Consider the following 6,835-nt stretch of genomic DNA (forward strand, 5'->3'; position numbering starts at 1 on the left):
GGGGCTCATGGGGGCGCTAGGGGTGTGTTTCATTAAGATTCAGAGTTAAAAATAGTGTGAACAGATCTTCCCTCTGCTGGTGAACCTGAACATATCTCACCCTTGTCTATTGCTTTCTTTGTTATTATTCAAGCTTTTTGGGATATGTACGGATGCTTGCTGGATAGCTGTGTCCTCTTGCCGAGTTTTACTATTTGACATTTTATTTTCCCATGTTACCTTGCAGCTCTTCCAAATGCATCTTGGATGAGAATATTACCATCATTCATTGTAAACCCTCATCGTCTCCCATATGAGACTCGTGACAACCAGTGTTAGTGTCGAGAGTTATCATGTGTAGATTGCAGTGGTTCTCATAATGAAACACATATGATCCACTTATTTCCTGCTGCTTCTCTCTTCCAGTGTGTTACGTGTCTCACAGTTATGGAGAGCAGTAAGGTGAACGCAATCAGCATTCAAAGACAAGGTGAGGACTCGGGTTGTGCTGTTATCAATGTAGCAAACAGGGATCGATTAATTATGTATGCAGCAGACACTGTGCCCATGATGACAGTGGTAAATTAAGTGTCACCTCCTGTGACCTTATCCATATCCACAGATAATATTGCTGCACTGAAAAAGCTCTACTCATTCAAGAAAAGGGCATTTGTTGCATTTGGACAAAAAGGTTGCAGGATATCATCATCCTCAATTGTGTTTGGTCTAATGTTATTACCACAATCAATACCCCGATACCAGCGTCTGGGCCTCTGCACACTTATTACCACCTCACCATGGCTATATCAGCATCATTGGTCTAAAAGGTGTGTCTGTGTGGCCTTCACACTCGACTATTCCCATGTTTAGGATTAGCAATGCTGCACTACCAGTTTCAGCGTGTGTTGTCTGAGCACTACACGGATCATCTCACTTGGATGTTGTAGTGATGGACGACAAGTTAACCTCACGACAGCGTGAGAATGTGATCAGGATCAGCCGTTTAGCCTACTGGGTGCCATTGAGTTCATGATTGCGAAGCCTGGACGCGCCATAATAAAGGCTTGAGGCACTTGTCTCTGCAGCGTTTTCTGAAGCGTCTCTGGGCCGAGATAAAGCCGGTGCCTTCTCGTTCACCTCAGGGACAGATCAGCTTACGGAAGAGAAGAGGGCAGACATTAGTCACTGTTTTCCTGTAATACACACACACAATTGAGATACAGAGAGGTATCTTGGGTATACCCAGACATATGCTTGCACATCATTATCACCCACCCACACACTTGCATGCAAAGATTTATGTAACCATTCACAAAGCTAAAATCCCCGCACACACACACACACACACACACACACACACACACACACACACACACACACACACACACACACACACACACACACACACACACACACACACACACACACACGATCATGGCAGAATGGAAACCTTAGAGGGGATTACTGTAAGTGCAACGGTAGGAGAGGAATGCTTCTGTGTCCAGGGGGGAATCATCCCCCTGGAGCCCCTGATGTCTTTGATACTACATCTGACTGTGCTCTGAGTGTCTCTGCTGCCGTCCCAGTGAGACGCCACCAGCTGCCCTGCTGTCCCAGGAGGGGTGGTGGTACGAGCGCTGAGTGGAGAGAGACGTCCCGGGACGAGGACAGGGAAGTTGCAGATAGCCGAGGGGCAATCTATTTCAGAGCATCTTAGTGCCGTCAAACAGCAACAGCAAATCCTGCACCATCACACGCGGACTTCACATCACATCGATGCTGTCTCACAATGTAACATGATATAATATCCAGAGCTGCAGATTGATCACTCGGCTCACGCTGGAGATGGATAGAAACAGAGCTCAGGAAATTGACTTAGCAAATACAATGATGATACTTCCTTCCTGCCTTCCTGTATTAGCACTATCACAATTAGATAGGTGAGAATGAGGTGAGGTTCACAGATTTTTGTGAAGCAAATTTCAATAATTTTTTATCATAAATTAAACTATCACAGTCAAGATTCTTGGTCAAATACAATGCTATTGGCCTAGATAAAGGAGACTAAATCACTTAAAAGCTGCTATAATGTTTTAGTTTTAGTGACAAACCCACATGGGAGCATTTTAGCTTCCATGAGCTAAAAGGGTTTTCTCCGGAAGTTTTTCCTTGTACAATGTGAGGGTCTAAGGACAGAGGGTGTCGTATTTTCATACGGATATTCTGTACAAACTATGAATTCCACTGAGACAAACGTAACATTTGTGATATTGGGCTATATAAATAAACATTGATTGATTGATTTAGCCTCTTTTGACTTTTTTGTTTTGTTTTACAGACGGCAACTTAATTGTTTTGGTTCACTCTCACTGGTAGTACTCTTTCCAAAGTTATCGAATAAGAGAATAATGGTTATTGAGCAAATGTTCCCCATACACTTTATATGAGATAGTATTTCAGTACTAGGTTTGTAGCTTATTAACACTACCTAAAAAAAGCAAAACATTTGCTCTTTTAAGAAGTCCAGTTGGCTTTGATGTAGCGATTCAAGTCATAATTAAAACCTTCAGTCATATAGGCTTATCATAAAAAGCTATGTGATAAATACATAAAAATGGCCATCACAATTCTCCTGTCCTCAAGTTGAAATCATTCAATTGCTTATTTTTTTCCAATCAACAGTCTAATACCAAAATATTTTCCATACATTTTTTTTATAAAAACCTTCACTCTCAAATCTTGGACCAGCTGATGTTGGACAATTTTTGTTGAGTAAATTACTTCAACAAATAATCGATTATCAAAAGTGTCAGTTCATTTTCTGTTAGCCTACAAATCATGTAATCCTTTATTTGGTTCAGCCCTAGACAATGCTTGAACAGGAAAGTCGGAAAACACTGCTTTGATCCAAAAACAACATGACAGTGAGTGTGAGGAAGAACACAGCTTCTGGTGATACAGAGAGGAGAAATGTGTCTGTGAGGCGAGCAGGAGGTCAGGGGTCGCTGGTAGGAATGTTGAATTCCCATCATCCTCCAGGTGTGCTGGGTGAATCACAGTGTTAATGGCCTGAGTCAAGTGTACGGTGGCCCTGAGAGCACAAACCAATACATTAGACACAAAAAGAGATTATACAATGGCAAATAGAGAAACAAATCACCTATTTGACAACTTGTTCGTAATAAAGAGAGGCGCTGCACATACAGGAAACTAACCAATACAAAAACACATTCCTATTAGAAGTAGTGACCGGAGTGGATTTAGTATTTTTACATTTTCTTTTCTGATTACATCTTCTTTCAGGTAGGCAGTGTTTCTCTATTTGCATGATAATGTGGGATCTTTTTGTTCTGTCCTTCTATCTGGAGCGCATTTCTTTATGCTGTACAGTATATGTGTTGCCATATTGAAGAAAACATGGTCATGATTTCGTTTTTGTCATGTCTATTTGCATATGTTTGCGCTTGCTCAGGGCCAACATACAGTACGCTGATGGGGTCATCAACCTTGTAACAGAGGGACTTTGTCTCAGAGATGCTTCTTTTGATCAACTGAAAATAACAATTTAGAGGAATGAAATATTAGTATACAGCACACAATATGTCTTTTATTTTCTATGCCCTTAGCGTTAGTGTTATTCAATAAAGTAGCATTAGCAAGCGAAAAAAATACGTTTTGGTTTGGCTTTGTTGTCCCGCTCTTAGTCCGCTGATGTGTTCTAGTCCTGATAATTGAATGGCTCTGAAAGTGTTTGCTTTGTGGACAAACAGAGAGGACACATGGTAACAGGAATATCATCATCACCTTTTATCCCTCTGCCTGATTCCACAAGATCCACAGCTGATCATTCCCAAATCGGCTCATCTTTCTTGACGTCGTGCTGCTCTCTGCTTCCTTGCTCGAACAGGATTATTTTTAGCTCCTTCAGCAATTCTGAGGTGTAGAAGAGGTGTCTCTTTTCACGCATTTCCCACTCTGTCTGACACTGTGCCATCAGAGGGCAGTGACAAAACAATTGTGATGTTGTCAGCTCACATTTCACTTTCCTGCATGTGTTTATTTGAACCGCACACATAGGTTATCAGGCTTTAGTCACCAATTTAACAGGCGAAATTGTGTCAGATCTTTGGTACAAAGGGCATCTTGATCACGAGAGCTTGTTTATCTAGTTATCACTGCACTCATCACATTATGGATAAGCATCTAGAGTTAAAGACAAAGGCCTGAATGTATTGAATGAAGAGAGACAGATTACGTAAAGTGTGGAGAATCCCTCTCATCCCTCAGGCTGGGAGACAACAAATAACTGCCTCTCTCTCCAGCTTGCCTTGAAGACACTGCAATAAAGCTACAAACTAGCAGTAGAGGTGGTTATAACTGATGGTTTTGTGTGTAATAAAATGACCCAGTTGACCTCAAACATGTCAGCCTCACACACTTAAACGCTGTTTCACTCTCTCTATCTTTGCCTCTCTTCCTTGGTGTTTGTGTTGGGGAAAGGACATGTTTGAAAAGGTCATCACCTGCTACACATTTGCGATGAATAAATGCCTGAGAGGATGAGCTGCTTTGACTGTTTCTTGGCGTTCAAGAAACGAGTTGCTTCTGTCTCCAGAAAAAAATTATCTTTCTGGCGTACTAAGCAGGAAACACACCTGAGTGAAGTGTCACCTCACTGGAGAGCTGCGATCTATAGCATGCCATTATCGGCTGTTAACAAGGAATGCGTTTAATGGAAGCTATTTTCAAAGAACACACGTTCCTCCCCGGTGTAAACCATACCATATGGAGGCTGTACGCCTCTCTTCTGCGAGGGCCAGGAAATAAATCTGTTTGCACAAAGCTTTCACATACACAAAGTTGTTTCTACTGGAAAAAGACCGGATGTTTTCTTAGCCGTTAACAGTTTTTCACAACCATTTGGTCACAGAGTGCATTTTGAGCTGTGATATTGTGCAACCACTTGCAGCTACAATGACCCTGGTGTTGTTTTCACCCTGTGAGTCCTTATGTGTGGCATCAGAAACGCATTATTCATTCACGCCAATTTATGGATATGTAGGTGAACGTAGAATGAAGGCTGAAGATGGGTGTGGTTCGAGCATGGGCAACAGATGTCGGAATGGGCGTTGGAAGATTGGAAGGCATCCCTGGCCTGATTTGTCTTTGGGACTGGTATGAGCCCGTTGCAATATAGTTTCTTGTTGAAAATTGAGTTGTGCACAACCAGAAAGTTAATTTCCAGTGCGAATTCGAAGTATATAGAGCCAAAAAGGAACTGCAGTGTTGAAATACTTTTTCTAGGAGGTTTGCATTAGAAAACTAACCCAGCATGTGGGCTATTGTGGAAACGTTTTCATAAGTAATGACCAGCTGCAACAGGGTGTGGTTGGTATTGTTATTTAATTGTTGTGTTGGTGTAGTAGTTTGTCATCATGGTTTTTACTGAAATGGCATCAGAACAAAATACAGTCACAAAACTTTGAAGGTTACTTCAGCCGCGAAGCCTAATCAGGCAGTGGTGGTTGTACATGTAACCCCTGCCCCCCACCCCCCTACCTCCAGCACCATTGCTAACCTACACACCTGTACATTACCCTGACTGCATCATGCATGGTTGTGACTCCATCGCATTGAAAAAGTCTGGACATGTAGACACCTGGAACACTGACAGTTCACTGGAGGCAGTACGACTTTTAATTTTCTCCTTTATCCAAAGTCTACTGACAATGTAATGTTAAATCTCTCCCTTTTTGACAAACTCTCAAATTTAATTGGGAAGTCAGTTTGTTTATTGTTTCCAAAGAAAATGACAAATGAAATAACATTTTAAACCATGTATGGAGTTCCTTAGAAATATATTTTTGTGAAGCTTTTACAAGTCACCTTAGCACTTTATTTAGCTTCAGGTGAATGCGTGTTATAAAAATGGAAAGGGGTTTCACGCAGGATGAAGTTGGATGTTTCTTTATCAAAAGAAGCAAAAACCAAACCAATATTCTACATAAGCAAAGGTTTATGGATGATCTCACCAATTTTCCCACACAAAATAAACATTACACATGGAAAATCTTATTAATATAAAAGCATAAAATTAGAAGTAAAATAAAAACAAACTGTCAGCAGTGAAATGGAAGAAACATGCACACGCAATAAATAATACAACAGTTTGAAAAGGAACAGTTCCTAAAACAACAAATAGCGAATACTGTGGGAATACATACTTTATTTAAGTCTTTGAGTTTCAGGTTTCTTCCAGATTTTAGGCAGGGTTTAGATGAGAGCTCATTCCAACATGTTCAACGACCCAATTAATAAAGGGTAGCTAAAATAGCTCAACAATGAGACCAAATGGTCAAAGATTTTCTACACATTTTTACACTCAATTTAAAAAATAACACAGGATCAATGTGAACAGGAATATTAAAAATGAAGCTTTGAAAAGAGCTTTTAAAAAAGGTATCATTTTCAAATGCTATAGAGAAATCACACTCGAACACGTAGGTTAAACTCCAACATCAGACTGTGTGCATTATGAATGAATGAGGAAGAGGCGTGCTGAGATTCTGACCAATGGCAGCGCCTGGAAGCGGGCATCACACCTCTTCAGTGAGAAAAAAGGTTTCCTCTATAGCTCCATGGAGCTCACTTCAAAGCTCTCTGAGCAGTACACTCTAAAAACGAATTCAGGCGACCTTTCAACTCCACTTAATTAAATGCATGGTTGCAAGATAAAAATGTGAGTTAATTGATTTAGATAAACATTTTAAGTTGCAAACATTAATTTATAAGTTGTGTTGACGTAATAATGTTGGTAATTACATCAACTTAATATTGTGTGTAATTTGAACTCTGA

The sequence above is a fragment of the Notothenia coriiceps genome, unplaced genomic scaffold, assembly GCF_000735185.1.
Source record: "Notothenia coriiceps isolate Sejong01 unplaced genomic scaffold, NC01 NC01_scaffold00033383, whole genome shotgun sequence".
Lineage (NCBI taxonomy): Eukaryota > Metazoa > Chordata > Actinopteri > Perciformes > Nototheniidae > Notothenia > Notothenia coriiceps.